This window comes from Gallus gallus, chromosome 1 (assembly GCF_016699485.2).
Source record: "Gallus gallus isolate bGalGal1 chromosome 1, bGalGal1.mat.broiler.GRCg7b, whole genome shotgun sequence".
NCBI classification, from domain to species: domain Eukaryota; kingdom Metazoa; phylum Chordata; class Aves; order Galliformes; family Phasianidae; genus Gallus; species Gallus gallus.
In genome coordinates this window covers 19109539-19127991 of record NC_052532.1, presented here as the reverse complement: position 1 = coordinate 19127991, position 18453 = coordinate 19109539, and the positions used below count along the sequence as shown (strand labels likewise).

Here is an 18453-nt window from a genome sequence, read left to right as displayed (position 1 = left end):
GAAGGGCCTGCCATTTCAATTTACTAATTTCCTTTTTCTACAGCACTGGCAAAAACAAGGGCATAAAAGGCCTTTTTCTAATTTGTTCTGTGCTTTTGGAAAATGTCTTATGTCTTCATTGATTCAGGCGCTTACAGGGTGTGGACGGTATTCCTATTCTCAGTGCTAGCCAGCACTCTCCCATTTTCAATGGTTTCTGTCATCATACATCCCTCATTGCTAGCTAAGGTAACCGACCATTTCAACCCGTATTACCACCAAGGGACATAAAAATAAAAATTGGAAGATATCTGGCTGGATCTCTGAGTATAGTGGGATCATTAATGCCAGCCATGCTAAACCAACATCTAAATCAGCTGCATCTTTATGGGACAAATTCTTCTTCAATTTATATTCACATAGATCCAGATAAATTGCGTGGAAATTAAGAGATTTATTGTGGAATTGTGTCACAGCAAGTGAGAAAAAGAATATACCCCTTTGTTTAAATTCCTCATAGTTTCAAGTGTGCAAATGAGTTCAAAAGAGCCCTTTTTAGGCTTATGAGCTGAATGGAAAAAATGACACAGAAAGATGAAGATTTCTTAGGACTTCTATGTAGCCACCAAAACCATAAACAGAATACTACTGGATTATAACTCTGAGAGTAGCACCCCTGGGAGAATAAATCAAGCTCCAACACAGCAAAAGGGAAAGTCAGAGTCATCTAGTTGACATTCGGCATAATAGCTTTTCTTTGTATTTATTTCCACTTGGAAACAAGTTGTACTTTTTAGTTCATAACATATAAAATGCATCATAAACTAAGTAGTCTGTGAGTCAGGATTTTCTCTGGTTCTATATAGCAACATGCATGATGAACTGGGAGCTGCTCACTGGAAGTGAAGCTCTGTACACTCATATTCACGAAGTGTCACTTTTTCTCTGTATGCCGTATAGCACCAGAATTCACTGATTTTTCATGATATGTTTAGTGAGGCAGAAGACTAACTGAATGCCAAGCCTGGTATAATGATTGTAATGGTGGAAGGATGGCAGGGGAGGGGTGTAATGGAAGTCATTGCTACTGGAAGAGAGAAACTCATTTCACAGTGGCAAGATACAAGAGGGAGAGCTGTAGAACTTATCTTGGTTTTCAAGGTCTGAATTAGCTTATTGTGAATTGAACCAAGTACAACCACGAGCCATGGGATTCAACCACAAGGCTTTGATATTTACAGACTCGATTTATCACCAATTTTCTTTCTGCACCTTCAGAGCAGCATGGAGAATAACATAACCAGTTCTGACCTAATTCTGCCCACCCAGCTTAACTTTCTGCCCCACCAGAGCAGAGTGTTTCCATGCTTCCTGACAAGGAGAACAATGCAAAGCTCCCAGTAGACCCAGGAGCAAGCACAGGATGGTGGTTCATCCTGTGGCCATGGCCATAATATTATGGACACATGTCTTTCAGAAGACCAAGAAGTCAGGAGGGACTGTGCATTACTTGGGATCACTCTCTGCTAGCTGCTGTGGGCAGCTCCTCTTCCATCCCAGCAATGCACTGTAGACCAGGCAGCCACAACAGAAGTCCTGCACAGCAGTGCTCTGAGGAGCTAGCTGATGGCTTTTCCCCGAAGCAGCAGCAGTCACAATATTTATGATGATGCACATGAAGAATAGAAAACAAAACACTTCAGTTCCAGAGAATTCAGCTAAGGGAGTAAACTTCCAGAGGAGATGGGGAAATTTTCCTAAATTCATCTTTCAAAACGTCCTGTCTAAAAAACAATACAGTCACAATACAAACTCCTACCTAGTCCCTAAAGAACAGACATGTGGCCCTGTCAAGTTTGTTTCGAGGGACAGAAGCTACTCAGATTTGAAGCAGTATAAAGACTTTGAAGGACTGCTAAATTGATCGGTTTTTTTCTTTTTTTATTTTGTGGTGGTTTTTTTTTTTGTTTGTTTGTTTGTTTTTTCTTTTTAAACAAATAGTTTAAATTCAGTTTAGGAAAAGACACACTATGTATTTCTTGAGCCCTCTTACAAGTTTTCCTTTTTATTCATTCAGGGCCTGGCAGGGATGTTAACCAATTCCCACAGTATTGCCAGCAGTCTCAGGGGTGCAGCATCATTAGCAAATACCACAGCTTCCAAGGTGTATGCCATATTTGAAACAGGGCTTTGGTTGTGGACATTTATTTATGGAGCACTTTCATTCCAAACTCCCAAAACACCAACTACAAATGCTGTTCTGGTACTGACAGGAATCCCTTTGCTGGTCCCTGGATTGTTAAACCTCTGCCAAGGCAGCAGCAGCTCTTAACGCAGCAGCTTTGTGCTACAGTACGAGACAAGTGGGGAATAATAATGTATCTAACTAAATTATATGTGAATGTCAGTTAGGCAAAATAGCATTACCCAAATGAAATTTGGACAGATCCCTTGTGTTAACACTCCAGCTCTTGGCCAAAGCACCAAGGCACTTCTGAAGGTTGAGAGTGGGCAAGGACTCCATTTTACAGCTCATCCAAAACCCCATAATTTTTGCATTAACTAATGGATTATATATTAATTACCTTTTTAGAGATGTATTGCAGCTCTGCATAATACGAGCTTTTTTATTGTTAGTGGTATCCACTTTTAAAATATACTGCCAGTCACTGTTGCTTTGGCATTTGTTTTCAGTTTTGTTTTTCTCAATTCTGAGCAGTTTTAGTCCATTTAAATTCTTGCAAGCACTATTTATTTCCTGTGTCTCTCTCAATAACAAGAATTTCTGGAAAAGTCAGTCATCATGACAATAAAATCAAGGAAGATGTGTCAGGAAATTTTTTCAGAGAGGACATCTTAGATTTAAGGAAATGCAGATTTTACACTCTGGTCTGCAAATGCCCACTGCAATTCAAGGACAGTGAGTGTGACCTGCTCACAGTAGATTTTGGCAAGTCACTCCTTTTTCTTTTTTTATTAGACTAGTACAGGTGAAAAAAAAATAATGTGAACAGCAGAATTTATTATGTTCTATTGGAGCTCCAGGGGGAAGAATAATTATAAAGCCTCAGTACAAGACTGACACCATCTGGCTACTACAGAATTTGCAGGTTTTACAAGATTTGCATGAAATACCACTTTTATCACTGCAGAAATGGAGCATTTCAGGCCCTGGTTCCAGTTCAGGGTATTGATGAGCAGCTGGGGATGCACCCTGCTGAAACTGGAGAAGCCAAAGTCTCCTTAGCACTGCTGCTCCCAGGGCAGGAGATCTTATTTTATTACAACAGCACTGAAATATTACCAACTAGAAGTCATCACATAGAATAATCCATTTCTTACAAATATCAGTTTGAATTTTTATGTCTGCATGGTGAACCACTGCCATTTGTATTATCTTTGCAGGAACCTGAAAACATGTAAGGTTGGTGGCAAGAATGCTCTTTGAAGAAACCCCAACATTTCTTCCAGTAAATCAACACAGTCTTAAACTAATGCACTTGAACAATGTACTGAAGTCAATGATGTTGCTTGCTTTCCTAAACTGAAGTGTCTGGATACGCACTTCTGAACAACAGTTTGAAATAGAAATTTAACCAAATATTTACTAATGTTTGCCTGAAGCATGTACTGAGCTTGGATTTACAACCTAAGAAATTCATTCCCTCAGTCATGAAAGAAAAATAAGACAACAACAACCAAAATTGCATTGCAACCGAATGCTGGATGACAGCAAATCATTTCTCACAACTCTAACTGCTTTCTCCCAGATTCTTATGAGTTACTTATTTGCATTTATTTGGGGAAGGATTGCTCCTTCTTTGCACTTTTGTCCCAGTGAGTCAGAATGAGTCAGAGCACAAGGACAGGAGAGGAACATGAAGCTTCAATCTGAGTAGGGTTTGAAGTGGACAGGAGTTATACACCACATACTCTTTTGTGGACACCTTACTGAGACATCATAGCGACATTGCTCTCCCTGTCTGAATCAGCACAGAAGTGAATTTAGTCCTCGCCAACTGATAAGGTGGGTATTTACATTTTGGAGAAAGGTGTAGAATTATGCAATAAACAATAAAGTATATGACTGAAGAAACTATCATTACCATTACACAGAGATGCACTTGAAAGATATTACAAGCAGATGGAGAAATAGGGTTTTCAAAAATATGAAGTTTCCTTAATAAGAACTCCATCTGGGATTTAAAGTTTGCAGCTTTTTTCTAGTTTCCATAGAGAACTATTTGCATATCTTAACATAATTCAGATTATTACCGTACTTCCACGGAATTTACTTGAGTGTCCAAACTCTTCCCAGAAAACAAATTTTCATTTCTCACATTGTGTATGAATTTCACATTCGTCTACTTCAACTTAAGGAGGTTCTTTTTTTTTTTTTTTCCCCTTCCTTGTAATTCTGGAAACTGAACACAAGTGTAAAGTAACAAAGAATTACAAAATCCCAAACATACTTTCCTCCCTAACAAGTGGACCTGTGGGAGCCTAACTGATTCCCAAACACATCTTGGCGAATTGCCATTGCCAGAACTACAAACTGAAGCTATGTGAAGATCTGTTTCTATGGTTTGGTTGCCAAAAATGATCAAAATAATAAAGTTTAAAGAACATTTTAACCCAAAACGTACTTTTCTAATTTCCTTGGAAAACCAGCAGTGTAAAAAATGTGAGGAACAAAAACCAAAGAAATAGCCTTTTTTTAGACATTATAGATTTTTTAACATTTAACCTACTGCAAATACTTGCATTTGTTAACATGCTAAAATAAGACAACTAGTTTAAATTAGGTTACCAGATAAAATAGAAGAGCTTCTAGCAGTGTTTGTTGGTCTGTGTCCCATCTTTAAGGAACTTGGTGCTTCTGCCCATAGCCCCATTACCAACACTGCTGCAGCTCTGAGAGATGGAGTCAGTCCTGCTGCAGGGATTGTTTCCAAGGAGCACACAGCACTCCAGCACCACTCTTATCATGCTGGAGACAGCCAGATCCTCTGTGTGAAGGAAGCACTGGCGTTCTACACAGTACTTTCTCGCTGCATTTATGTGCAGTTTTCTAGCTTGTATCATAATGGGCTGGTAATCATTTATTAAAAATGCACACAAGCATTTCCACGAGTTCACACTCTGTTCTTATCACAGATGGACCCAAACTGTAAAATCTGGATCCTGAATTAAATGTTCTTTTGCTTTGATATGTCAGATGTAAGGTCTTGCCTTCACAAAAGCATGGGAAAAAAAAAAAAAGTGTTCTTAGTTAACAAGGTAAAAGCCTAGCAAAGGCAAAGGAACTCATCATTGTAATTTGGCTTCCTTGAGATCTTCAGCTCAATGTTTAATTTATTTGAAACCTATAAATCACCCTGTCTCCAGTGGAATATTATTGTGCATTAATAGCTCTGAGTTAATGGTGCATTCCACTTATCATGTGGCTAAGCTGCCAGCACATGGCATGCTGTCGGAGGGAGGACAACAGCGTGACTGATATCACTCGGACCTCCTGTGCCTCGGGGAGAAGGAAGTTCTGCGCAAGATTCTGTATTTGGCCCTTTGGCATGCATGAAGGGAAAGCACCTCATTTTGTCTATGCTGATTTGCAGCCAGGGCCAGTAGTAAGAACATTTTTTCACACTATTATTTTTGGCTGGTCTGTGTATTATGACATAAGTAAGGGAAAATGAAGACCAGACAAAATGTAGCATTAATGAGATGATAATGAAGAAAAAAACATTAATTTCAACATGCTCTTAACAGTTTTTCTGAGCCCAGAGATGCTTGGAACAAGACAAACATGTTTTGCAATTCTACCAGAGCACATAACACTGCCCAGGACCAGGACTGGAAAGGACTGAAAAGGACTGTTCTCACCAAAGATCCTTACAGTTACGTCCTTCCACTGAAGGTTTAAAATTTGGTAGCCTTTGAGGAAGAAACGTGTTTTAAAATGGAGATGGAAGCAGAAAAAATGATCATGATGCCATTATGCAGAAAAAGAACTCTAGTTTAAGGAACAGTGCAGAAAATTTTACAGTGAGGAGTCTAGGAGAACTCAAACCAAGTAGATAGATAGATAGATAGACAGACAGACAGACAGAAAGACAGATGGAAATGGTGTTCCATATGGCATCTCAGTAGATATCCCAATGGACCTTCTAGGTCTAGCCACTCTACTTCTGTTGAGCTTCAGTCACATTAGGAGTTACTTCTGACACAATGAAAGGGTTAAATATATATGCAGTGAATGGTTAAAACTCACTGGATCACAAACATTACAACTAAAGCCATAATCTTCTGATTGCAGCGTCCGCTTTGCGATAGTACTTTTTAGCACAAAAAAGTATCTATTTTCATTTCATAAGCATTTTTTATTTGTCATGCATTTTATATGTCTTTTGAAGTCCAGAAAACCATTCAGCACAGCGTGGTATATCTCCAGACAATTTTTCCCTTCGAATTTTCTTTGGATATTCCTTGGAAGATTGTCATCATAAAATTTTTGCTGTTCTATGATTTATGCTTTTTCTCTTTGCTGAATAGATACATAGTAATATACCTCAGCATATGCTTCCAGTATAGTGTTCAAACCAAACACAAACACACAATCTATTAAAAGCCTCCGAAGCTTACCCTATTAGATCATTTACATTATGTTTAATTGACTCATCTCATCCAAATGCCTTTGAAGCTGAAAGAGGCAGCAGAAGTCCAAAGCAATCTGAAGGAAGCCAAATCCTACAGAAGATCGACAGAAAATTTCAAATTTCGAGACTTTGAACCCAAACTGCTGACAAAGACTGCAGAAAAAAAATCCTAAAAACCAGCTAATGGCTTTTCTGAGTAAACAGCCAAGATATTTTTTATCATGCAACAAACATTTTTATATATTTAATCTTACTTTACTCTAACTTAAGTCTGTCAGTACAAATGTAATCTTCCTCATACCAAAAAAAAAAAAAAAAAAAAAAAGATCTGAAAAAAACTTCTAAAGGAATGCACATTAGCTAACATCTTTTTAAAACACAATTGACTGAATATCGACCATTTGACACTGATCATTGTCAAGACTGACTTCACATGAACACACCTTTTCCTTGTTTTTACCTTTAAGTCGTGACTAAGTATAGAAACAGCACCACATTTAAGCTGCCATAATTAATGTAGTGGCAGCTTTTCCATTTTAAATATCTGTTTTCAGGGATTTATAACTCGTCTCTGGAAGTCTGTTCCAGGCACAAACTTTTTGAAGTGCAAAGATCAAAGATCACATTAAACTTTGTGTTTAAAAGAAAATCATGCATTTTATTTTGGCATAGCAAGCCAAAAATTAAAAATAATAATAATAATAAAAATTTAAAAAGAATAAAAAGTCAATTGTGGCTTCACACTGGAAGGCTGAAAGAAATGATAGAATTTATATTTTTAATAGTAAACATTAATATCAGTAGAGCATTAAACTGCTTTGCATGCAGCATGGAAGCTGCATTCACTGTCAGAAGTTGAATGGTCTCAGTTCCTTGCAACACAAGATCACCACCCAAGAGCTTTAGAAATAATATTTTTGATTTAAATTTTGAATAAAAATTGATTTCATAAAAAGTACGATCTTGTGCTCAGCAGCTTGCACATAGAAAAATTTATTTTCATCAAGGGAAAGTTTGTGTAATAGGGATAAATAAAACAAAGATTTATTTAAATGTTGAAAAGAATGAAAGACAGTAAATCAAGTTTGAGATTCAAAAGGATTAAATTGACCTGAAACATGTTATCTAAATCTTGTTAAACAAAAAACCCATGTAAATCACTCCTCTGTGTTTGCAGCTACATTCAAGTCTGTCATTTGTCAGGCTAGATCTGAAATACAAGGATACCTGCAAAAACAAAAACAGATAGGGATTAAATCCAGAGAGGCAAACTATCAAAAAGGAAGCTACCTGATTTGGTACCACTGCATCTATGCAATTTATTGATCAATATTTTTGTAAGTATTTTCTTCTATCATTTTAAAATATGTGCATTAGTCTTGATTTTATAGGATATATGTAAAATAATAGATAATAAATTGTTAAGCCTTACAAAATTTTTCTACTCAGCATTTGTTTCATTTGTGAGATGGATTTTTTTTTTTTTTTTTTTTTTTTTTTTTGCATTCTGTCTCTAATTATGGGAAGGACATTTTTTTCCTAATCTATTTGACCTAATTCACCACTTTTCAAGTTATGCCACATCTCAGATCACAGAATCATAGAATCATAGAATCACAGAATCATAGAATGGCTTGGGTTGGAAGGGACCTCAAGGATTATCAAGCTCCAACCTCCCTGCCGCGGGCAGAGCCACCAACCTCCATATCCATACCTCCATACCTCCATGTATGCTAGACCAGGCTGCCCAGGGCCCAATTCAACCTGGCCTTGAACACCTCCAGGGATGGGGAAAAGATGTGTTAGAACTAATGTGTATGAAGACATAATATTGCATCCACTTTAGGGCCACCTAAGAAAAGCATCTGTTTAGCGTTCAGTTAGTGCTAAAATCTCATTCAGTTAAGTATCAGTCTCAACACACAGTTGCACACCATCCTCAATAGGGGCTGGGTAAGCCTTTCATCAGTGGCTTTGTGTAATACAACTCACCATGACAATTTTGTCTTCTCAATGTTAAGTCAGAAAACATGGCAGCTGAGCAGTGCCCATGGGATACATAGCCTGTCATGCCAACCACACCAGCACAACCTGGCACTGGATTGACTCCATGCACAAAAGAGGAGCTCGGCCCAGAATTGGCTTCAGGTGGCAGAAGAATGATAGCTATAGGCTTCAGCTATAGGCAGAAGAACGATAGGAAGACATATTCATTTATAAAAAATGATATTTTATGAATCAAATTTTAAAATGCATGAAATTTAATGTTTAGGAAAAAAATTTTAGTTCTAACAGATTCTTGGGGAAAAAAAATAATGACATTTTATTCCAGCTGATTTTTTATTTCTATCTGGTCAACTCTTGTATGAAATATATGAAAATTCTTCATCCCACCTGTACATTATAAGCATAGGATCTACTTTCTAGCTGCACACAATCTAAATTCTACCACATCACTCTCCTACCAAGGATACATGCATCTTTGGGAATCAGAAGCAGTGAATGGAACAAATCTAAACTACTCACTTGAAATAATAACAGTAGTGGTTACTGAATATGCAGAATTTTAGTTTCAGTAATTCTTCCATAGAAAAGTCTATATCTGTACTCTCATACATTACAGATCATTACACTTTTCCATATACCTTCTTAAAAGTGTAAATATTTAATTTTGGGACTCTGAAATAAGTGTTAGAATGTCCTGAGTTGAATTAGGCTGTTTATCATTATAAGATTTCCACTCCTTCCTTCCTTCCCTCAAAAGTTGCTGCTCCTGTAGCCAGGCAATTGTCATAACCTGCACTCTGGTGCTTCACCTTTAGACAAGGAAGGAGATGGGAAAACCCAGCTGGATGTAATACCACCTTCAAACACAGTAGCTGAATCCAAGCCTGAGCTCAGCCTGAGATCATCTCTGAAGTATTTAGGCTGAAATATTCCGAACCTCTGTCATTTATTTTGTTTACAAGGAAGATCAAAGTTTCACCAGTGTGCAAGGCCCTTTATGAAGATGATGCATAAACAGTCTCTGTTGCTAATCTTACTGCTATTTTCTACACTTTCTGTGCATACAATAGTGAGTGCATACAATAGTGACTTCTAATGCAAATTCAAATACAAATAGAAGACCCTTTTGTCCCAAGAATCTGGGTATTCTCACAGAACCACACCAAAGTCCCCAGAAGAAAATTCACCATGGATATTATTTGTTCTTCTTATTGTCCCTGTCATCTAAAATATGTCTACCCTTCTTTAGGGGAAGGCACTAAATCATTTTCAGAAGAAAGTGGCCATGAGGGGCTGCTGATTAGCTATGGAACCTTCTCCAATTTTATATTCCTTCCTGCGATTACTTTAGCCCTGTCCTCCTTCAGTCGCTTGGCTTTCAGAAGGTGATACTCTGGAAATTAGGATCTAAAACGTGTCAAATGGGAGGTAACATTCAGGGTAGATCTCTGTTCTTTTTCATTTCCCGTGGAAACTTTTCTTCCAAAAATACCCATCAAAAAATCCTGCTCTAACTAAACACTGGGATCAGACATCCTGAAATCAAGAGGCCTGCTATCACTCTACAATACACCAGAGAGTATTGGTGTAATGCCATGAGGTGCCCTATTTAGTACTCAGCTTAACAGCTACAGCACACAAGGTAACATGGACAATCACCATCAGCAAAGTACTGGTCTGCCATGCATGAATCAGGGACACAGATACTTGCAAGTTTGCTTACTGCTAGGTGCTAATGCTTTCTTCTCTTTGCCTTCCTATGCAGGTTTCTTGAAGAAGGCTCTGATGAGGAGATGAGGAGTTACAGAAAGTCACTGGGGAGACTGTCACATTGGTGAAAAGCCTGGGTGTCCAACTTGCTGATGTGGGAGCAACAAACTAGCTTTGTGTTACTATCACAGGAAACATGTTTACAGTTATGGAAGTGAAGAAGGCCGATTGTTTTTTTTTGTTTGTTTGTTTGTTTGTTTGTTTTTGTTTGTTTGTTTGTTTGTTTGTTTTTGAGTTGCATATCCTGATGCAACTGCTAATTTTTACTGTCTCAGTAGACAGACAAAAGGTGAAACACAGTTCCCATAAAAGTCACCTAGATTAACTCTATGTCCAAAGACAGGCTATGTGCACAGATAATACCAACTTAACCAAAACTATTTGAACTGATTCAGTTAAAATCAACATAATTCCTTGTGCTTCTTTAAGAAATAAAAGTATTCAATTGGATGTGTATTAATTTTAGGCACTGGGACAGATTGATGAGTTCTTACAAATGGGAGCAAGTCCCAGTTGATATAAATCAATTTACACGTTGATTGAAAATCATTCTGTTTTCACACTGGAACTGAGAACAACAAATGTTGCTTTTTTTCTTGTATAGCTGTATTGACTGAAATGGTTACAGTCACATAGCCTTGGTTACTGTAGATAAATCAAACAGCTTCTGTGTTCACACAGTGCCAAGGAGAAGTACTATAGTGAGGACTATGCTAAAAATTTTCCTACAAATTACTGCACAACTTTCTCACAAATCAAGAAGTTGTTTTCCTTATCAAGTGAGAATATTATATATGCATCATGTCAGGAGTACTCAAACACTTCAAAAGGTTAAAACAGAGAGAAGAGGAAAATGTATGGAAAATAAATATGGTTGACTTTTTTCTGGCATTTCAACTGTTATTACAATTATACGTTGTAATGTGTGTCTCATAGGTGTCACCATGCTGCACACCAAAAGGAAGATGTTCTCCTGTCCCAGCAAGTTTCAGTCTGATTTTAGGTTTTAGACCAGTGACAATACACAATAAGAAGCCAAAATAGAGAGGGTAAAATTCTAGAGGAACATGTCATACAGACACACTTCAATTTTAGCTTGACTATAACAAGAACAACAACAAAAAATCAAAGATTAGAACTAACAGTGTAAAATGTTGGAGTTTTTAACCCATCTGTAGTATCAGATGGGTTAATAAGCTTAGTTAAAGCTCTTACTTTTCTGCTTTTATACATTTTATTTCAAAAGGGCATATATTGTGCTCATTACTACCAATTAAATGGATATTATGATGGTAAGGGTGAAAACTTAAAGTGATACAAATGTTGATGGCCTGTCCTTTACGACTGTGAATTGGCCGATGTTCTTCTCCTCACACTGGTTCTGCATGGTATTCTATGGCTGTAGCTTATCCAATTACAGACTGTGTTGAGTTACTTATTACTTTCAGATGGGGAAAAAAAAATAGGAGAGAGGAACATAAAGATGATTGTGGGTTTGGTTAAGTTAAAAGAATACATTCAAGTCGGACACCCACAGGACATGACAGATTCAAATCTGTTCTTGGCATTTAAGCCTCCAGCATCCAGGAGGTTTTTCCTTAAGCATAAAGGCACAGGCCTCTTTTAATCACTTTTGTGGTATAGTGTATTTACAAACTGCTCAGAGATAGGAAATCTGGTAACTGTTCAGAATTGTGGGAACAGAAATTTGGCTTAAAATGGGAAAAGACCTTGGAACAGGCTGCCCAGGGAAGTGGTGGCATCATGGACCTTGGAAGTGTTCAAGAAAAGTGTAGATGTGTCACTTAAGGACATGGTATGGTGGGCATGGTGGTGATGGGTTGTAGGTGGGACTAGATGATCTTAGAGGCCTTTTTCAACCTTGGTGGTTCTACAGTTCTATGAAAAAAAGGGAGGTGTCATGAATCCCTTAAAGTATCTTCCACTCATCTGCTATACACTCATCTGCTCACCATCCCTTGATTTTGTCAGGTTTTAGCCATTGTCTCTATCTCTGCATAGACCTAAAAGCTCTCTCCCTCATGTTGGGTGCTGACAGGTGAGCCCCACTGGGCCAGACAAGGACAGCAGACCCTCCCTCCTTGTGGTGACTGTCCATTCTCCTGTGTCCTCAGGTATTCTGACACACCTATTCAGGAGCTGCCCAGGCCATAAGTACTCCAGCAAGCGTTCGTTTTATCAAGAGATGCAGATCAGCAGAAGCACAGAAATTTCCTGGGCAATTCCATGAAATTCAAGCATTCATCAGTGTTTTGTTTCTCCACCTGTAAGACATAACTATTAACACTTCTTTCTACTCTTTTTTTTTCCTTTCCAAAGATTTCAGTCATACGTCAACATGTAAATACAAAGAAATATTTATACAGAAATATAAAGTCCTCTTAGCTTCAGAACCTCTTGGGTTTTCCTGTCCTTGAGAAGAGTCCTTCCCAAAGGGCCTCTGTACCAAAGTTTTGTATATGTATTTATGTATACAGTGTAGGTACATGTACAGTACTGACCACAGCCTTGGCTTAGGAACCTTCAAAGCTGCTGTAATACCACTGTTAGATGCTGCAGAACAGTGTCCTCTATCAAAAAACATTTATTAACAGAGATGTACACAAAACTACACCACTAGGAACAAAGAATGCTAGTCATGCTCTCAGGTAGAAAGGCTGTAATGAAGGTGATCCATGATTGTAGAGCACAGTGTTAGCAAATGCAGTCTAAAATGTATACAAGAAGCTATGCCTCCAGCCAGTACAAAATTAAACCACCTTTGTTGCTCATGTTGTTTTGTGGGTGTTTGTTGTTGTTTGCTTTGACTCAGGTTACAGTGGTTCCTAAATGCTGTCATAGGATCAAAATTATTTAGACAAATTTATGGAACAATAATCCATAAAAGTTTATTACAAAAACAATATGTTCACCTCTAATTGCCTCTGGCTGACTGGTAGAACATACTTAAATTTATCACTGAATATGTATCTTGTTCCTATGCTTTTCCTCAGACATTTCTGTGACACTGCTGGGATGAAGGGATGCTGTTAAGGTGAAATGAAGACATTAAAGTGTTGTAACGGCAGGATCAGTGGGACTGGCCATCATCTTAATGCTCTGTGGGATCTCCCAACAGTCTATGTCAAAGAGATCTGGTACCATCTTCAGATCACCAGCTGAACATCATTCAGGAATTCGAGCTATGCTGTGAAGGAGGGAGTGATGAGAGCCCCCAAAGTTCTCTTAGCAGCTGTACAGATAAATGTGACCTCACAGAAAGGGAACTGGACACAGAAGGCTGTATCAAAGGGGGGCTTCTGGGGCAGGAGACAGGGCAGAAGGCATCATGCAATGTCTGTGTCTTCTGCTTTACCTCTTCTCTGACATCTCAGCACTCCAGGTAGTTTCTCATGTTGTTTATTCTCCCTGCAGTGCGTTGTCCTCACGAACAGAATCACAGAGTCATGTGAACGTACACATTTGCATGTGAGAACACAGGTGCATGCCTGTGTTTAGGGATGTAACATCTGCACACCATCAGGAATCAGTGTACTGCTTTGACACCCCTTCACAAACACATACAGCCTGTCACACCAAGGCTATGACAAGCTGGAAACCAATAAAGCATGCTATGTGGGCATTTGTCATACTCCAATGAAAACTGCATGCTTGTAGCCTGCCTGTATTTATTTATTTATTATGTTAATGTTGCTCATAGAGGTCTTAAATCATCCTAAATGAAAAATTTGAATAAAAATGCCTGAGAACTGTCAGTACGCAGTTCCACTCCAGCCTTCACAGTACAGATGCTTGCAGTCTGGTGTGTTATAACTTGCTTTTATTTTCAAATAGTGCATTTGTCAACATTTCAGAGCTATCCAACCTCCATCAGGACACAATGACAGCTGATCACAGGTTTTAAATAGCTGCCTGATATTTGGAAATACAGCTTTTTAAGTGTCCATGAATATCTCCATGATTCATTCAAAGGTGAAATAAGGAAGGCAGCTATTCTCCTGTGACGGATGGTGATTATGAAGATGACCTATTTCTAAAAATCTATGATTAGTCAAATTGTAAAGCAAGGGAGAACAGCTAATGAGTGATCACTGCATAATTATATAGGAGTGTACCAACATACAGCCAGTGACACACAAAGATGTCCTTCACCATTGTTCACTATAAGCTGAGACTGAACTGTCTATAAAACCATCAAATAGCATTGGCAGGGCAACAAATCTCTCCTTCTTGTCCATTCTGTGGCACGTAACCAAGAACTAAGAGGATCTATGCTGGCCTGCAGCAGAAGGACCTGAGAGCAGTAGAGCACCCAGGATATCCTGGCAGTTTATTGAGGCACTCAGAGGCAGAGCTGCCATGTAGCTGACCCAAGTAGTCAGGAGTGCCCAAGATGTGCAGTGATGGTTGAATAGCTCTGGATGTGAGCAAGTTGCAGAATTCCTTTGGAATAAGAGCAGTGCTCACAGAAATATACTATCTGTATCACCAAGTCAACATCTGTGATTAGTGCTGCATTTTGTTTTGCATACACAGCTTTCACTCCAAGACACCTTAAAGCTCTCTTGAACAAATACCATTGCAAAATGTGCCAGTGCTTCAGTGCTGGTAGACTAAAACTCAAGAATCAGAAATGAAATACTGGCTAATGATGTTTAAATTGCTGCTTCATCTGCTTGGTGTTCCCTACCAGATCTACTGTACAACTACTTGCTTTGCTATTATCACAGCATTTTTTTTTTTAAGTTTTACATTATTATTTCTGTGCTTAGATAATTTTTTCTATACAGAGAAATAAAAGTAGATATCGAAGCCCAACTTCCTTGTAAGCTTTGAAAACCAAGGTAACATTCTAGAAAGAAATTTAATGCTTCTTTGAACTGAGGCATTTTCAAATTGTGAACTGTAATTATTTTTACAATTACCTACTTAAGAAAGCATGTATAAAGAAACAATCAAAGTATGCTACCTGGGACAATGAATGCCAATCAAGCTCATTCTGTAAGTCATCAATTCAGGATGACTGATCTCACATTTTAACAGAGGTATAGTTACTACTTTTGAATGTGGTGGTAAGGGAAAGTCTTGTTTGTATAACTTTCTTAAAAAATAACCTCCTTTACACTTTACATAAATGATGTACAGTGACAAGTCCCAATGCTTCATTATATTTCAGACTTACATTTGTTATTTAGCAGAGTTTTGAATAATTGGTAGAAAGACCTATTAGCATTTTGCTGGATCAGGCTTTGGTGGACACCAAAAGAAAGGCTTCAGTGGTCATCAGCCAGGAAGAAAATGGTTTAACTTTTATTTACCCAATTAGTTGCAGATTGGAGATAGAAGCAATTTAGTCATCATATACATCCCTTCCTTTAGTCCCTAGATTTCAAAATCCCACCCCCATTTGCTATAGCATCTCTCATTCAACTTAAACATCTTTCTAAAGTCTTCTGAAAACGTTTAGAATGCTAAGAAAGCGTGTCATGCCACTATGATAGAAGATAATAAATGACAGCTGATTATAACTCAAGGCACTGCCAAAATTCTTCATTTAAGTCTCCTACTGTAGCAATATTTTCCTGTACAAACGGAAACACCAGTGCACTCTTCACTGTTCCCTGAAGTAAGGGCAAACTGCTTCTTTAAAACATCTGGCATAATGTTTTATGGGTTATTTCACTATCAGAAGAGAAGGACCTGAGCTATTTGATTGACTGATCGACTAGTTTGCTTGGTTTTATATCTCAAACATTTTGTTCTCTGCTAGCTTGGAGCTGTAAAACATGATCTGGATTTCTACAGTTTTGAAATCTAACTTAAAATAAATAATTTTTAAAGTTCAAGAATCTTTCTCCTATCTCAGGGAAGAGGAGAAATAAACCTGAAGAAGAAAAAATGGAAAACTCAGTGAGTTTACAGTGCACCACTCTCTTCCTCAACTGGAGTAGAAGGTGATTAGCACCATGACTATATAAGAATTTTTTTTAAAGTCTCATCTTAAGCATTGCCTTAGTTGCTCTTCAAATTCTTTGAAGATTAATAATTGTTTAGAGAACATTTATATATGCTAGGATGTAGACAGGTCCATGGAAACACCTCCTATCCGAAAATGAAACCTCCTCTGAGTTCATGCATCTCTACAAGGTATCAGGCTTTATTTACTCGAGTGGTGCTCACCCATCTGCCCAGCCACGCTATAGAGTTGTTCCACCTACAAGTCCCTGGAACCAGTATAAATCTCTCACACTGGAAATTCAAGTGGCCATACTTACTGTGGGGCCCCACAGCCAAACAGAAAGCCCGGGGCAGCAGCCCCAGTAAGGGCTAAGAAACCACTAGAAGATTCCAAAGCTGGGGAAGCAACATCATGGCCAGATCCTTCCCTTTTCTCATGACCCAGCTTTAGGAGATGAGAGCAGAACTCCTGCTGTTATATGCCCCAGGATGAGAGGCAGCAAAGGACATATTTAAAATTATATATATACTGACCAAAGGAAAGAATATGTTCAGATATCTGCAAAGAAATGAGGAAAGATGACACCAATTTCTCATTACACTGCTCCTCATGTTGGCATCTTACTCTCACTGCAAACACCTTTTGTGACACAGCTCCTTCTTGGCTTTCATCTCTTATTTGTCCTGTGCCATCTCTAGCCACAATACATCTGTTTTCCCACACTCTCAGCACCTGCTTTCATGCCAAACAATTTGCCAACCTATTGCCCTCATCCCATTCATACACCTTCAAATTACCACTCTTGTCACTTTCCCTGTGAAAAGGGACTAGTGGCTATATTTCAGCAGCAATCTCCTTCACTGACTGTGAGATAAAATTTATCAGTCATGGTGACTATTGATTAACACTACTCTGTTCTACGCTTCACCATTACTACATTATATCATTTAAAACCTTTGCCATGTTATACTGAATTTAGCTCATAAAAGGTCATTGGATCAAATGCATAGAAGCAGAAAACAGAATCAAGGTTTTCTCCTTGCCAAGGAGCAGATAGTAGCCCACAGAATAAAACTCTTTTATGCTTGCTGTGCTCCCATCAGTCTTGCATACTGCCTGTAGAGTAGACAGCCATCACCACACATTTATCTGTGGGGTGCCAAAGAGTACAGTGTCCTGGGGAAAAAAAAAAAAAAAAACCCTGAATCTCCTCCTTTTTTATTAAAATTTCTAATCTTAATAGAAAATGTTGTGCAGTATGTAACACTTTCTTCATTAGTTGTAGTTTGGAAATGGCTACTTTGCCATGTAGTGAACACAATACCCACAGCCTGTACTAGTCAGGCCTAATTTGCACCTGTATTGACCCAGACTGAAGGCATGAGCCACAGATCCTCGACTACCTATGCATATGCAAGGTGGTGTCAAATAATAGCAGTGTCACCTGGAGGTATCCAAGCACATTCCAAACAACTTGTCTCAGGTTCAACAGTCCATGCAGTTGGTCTGGACCAACTCACATTGCTCCTCACTGGCTAGGACTGATACCTGCTACATAGCTACATCTTAACAGTATTATATAAATGTATTATCTCCTGGGCATTTTCTGCCCCCTCTTCAGAGGTGGCTAAGGAGCATAGTACACAGGTCTGAGCCACAGCCTCTTGTGTCAGATGGTCAAGTGGCCTTTGTAAAGCAATGCTTTGAGCTCCGTCCCAGTTTTCCCTCTGCAAAATGAGGACAAGTATTCTCTCCTTAGAAGGGATATTATGAGAGAAAATACTGAATGTTGTGAAGTTCACAGACATTTGGATAATTGGACCATGAACCTATCCTTGATGCAGTATTAGAAATTATGTCATGCACTTATGATTTGTTAGGAGCAACTGTTTTCTGATTGCTATGTCTACATATCCATAAAATTGTACAGGAGTTAAAACCCTTTTATGTTGCAGTAGGCCAGATCTTTTCTTTCTACTTTCTGTGCCAAGGTGAATTATTTCTGAAGGAGCTTTAGTAAATTGCTCGATTTACCCCTAAGTTCTGTCAAGGTCAGAAAAT

General features: G+C 38.4%; 1 long non-coding RNA gene across 1 annotated transcript; it reads left to right on the top strand.

Annotated features, from left to right (window-relative positions):
- Positions 1–245: 245 nt before the first annotated feature.
- LOC112533145 lies at positions 246–17259 on the top strand. The gene is made up of 3 exons (XR_003076912.3): positions 246–4006; positions 10408–12699; positions 13427–17259. It is a non-coding gene; the product is annotated as an uncharacterized LOC112533145 (long non-coding RNA).
- Positions 17260–18453: the final 1194 nt, after the last annotated feature.